Raw genomic sequence first — 1,431 nt, 5'->3', positions numbered from 1 at the left:
GGAACAGGCGAGCAAGTGTGCAGGTGTGTGTCAAATGAGAGGCCCCGCCTTACATTTTACGCCACAGATTTGGGGAAATTGGTCCGTGCGCAAAGCATTGTGGGGATTTTAAGACCGCGAAGTCTACAAATGTGCAGCCTCTAAATTTCTCCAAACTAAGTACACCGGGCTCGGTAGGATTCCAAGTATGCTGGACATTGGAACAGTACTTTGGCGGCACTCGATGACGTATATGCTTGAAATAGTGGCTCTGGAGCATCTTTACTCGACATTAAGAAACACCCACTGTGTTATTTTCAATCAAGCCTAAAAGATCATTTGTTCAAACTAGCTTCACTCGCTTTAATTGCTCCTTTGAATGTAATTTTCCTCTTTGGTTTCCTACTCCACACATCTTTGTATTGTAATGCCACTCATATTTTATTTTTTATTTTAAGGTGACATTGAATGTTTTGAAAGGTGCCTAAAATAAAGTGTATTATTGATCTTATATCTTTGCCTATATCACACTATTAATGTTCCTTATTTTAGACTAGGTTAATCCTGGTGTCAATAGGGAAGATCTATATAACATATTCAGCAGAGCAGGTATTTCTCCTGCCAGATATGGCACCCCCCCTACAACTTTGTCCAGGACAGTCACACCATCACCAAAATCACACTGGTGTTGTCTGTTCCCCTTTAGGTTGTGCTCACAAAAGCAAGTTACTCTAGGGCCAGCAGGTGAACAACGAAAGAAAAGAAGGGCTTCCATATCCGGCAGAGAAGGTGTTGGTGCTGCTGGATTTGGAACCCCCTCTTTAGTTTTTCACCTGCTGGCCCCAGAGTAATATGCTTTTGTGAGCACAAACTAAAGGGGAACAGCCAACACCAGGAACATTTAGGCAAACATGGGGGTTGAAGGCAGGGTAACCCATGCCCCAACCCCAAAAAAAAATGGGAAAATCTGAAAACCAAGTACAAGGTGGGAGAGGTTATATAGACATGAGTATATGTATTATTCTTTCATATATTAATGCGTATATGTAATATCACTGTTCAGGAATGCAAGTGTCCCACCTCAGGACAAGGCACTGAGGACGGGAAACTGACGGCAGCGACTTGGCCCTGGTTTGTCCTAATGGATGAGGCATTAGGGCAGTCTGCGGCGGTCTCTTCCCCCTGCCTGATTGCCTCCATCCAAGAGGACAATCCAGGGCCAAGCACTGCCCAGGAAGGTCAGAGAGGGCGAGAGGACGAGGAGGAGGAAAAAGACACGGAGAGACAGAGAGGAAGGGGCGCGGGAATGAAAAAGAGGGAGAGAGAGGATCCCTTCCTTAATCTCTTAAGGGAGGTCATCCTCTATCAGAGGCAAAAGAGAGGAGAGCAGCAGAGGCCCGAGAAAGATCCAAAAGGTTCTTTGCTTTCTTAGAACGTTTTGCACCGAAATAA

The 1,431-nt window shown here is 45.1% G+C and overlaps 1 long non-coding RNA gene across 1 annotated transcript; it reads left to right on the top strand.

The window, feature by feature from the left end:
- Nucleotides 1-877: 877 nt before the first annotated feature.
- On the top strand, nucleotides 878-1,180 carry LOC104959006 (uncharacterized). Its single transcript, XR_799815.1, has 2 exons — nucleotides 878-964; nucleotides 1,043-1,180. It is a non-coding gene; the product is annotated as an uncharacterized lncRNA (long non-coding RNA).
- Nucleotides 1,181-1,431: the final 251 nt, after the last annotated feature.

The sequence above is a fragment of the Notothenia coriiceps genome, unplaced genomic scaffold, assembly GCF_000735185.1.
Source record: "Notothenia coriiceps isolate Sejong01 unplaced genomic scaffold, NC01 NC01_scaffold00029687, whole genome shotgun sequence".
Taxonomy (NCBI): domain Eukaryota; kingdom Metazoa; phylum Chordata; class Actinopteri; order Perciformes; family Nototheniidae; genus Notothenia; species Notothenia coriiceps.
Note: the sequence above shows the minus strand (reverse complement) of the source record. Positions and strands in the feature narration are given on the sequence as shown.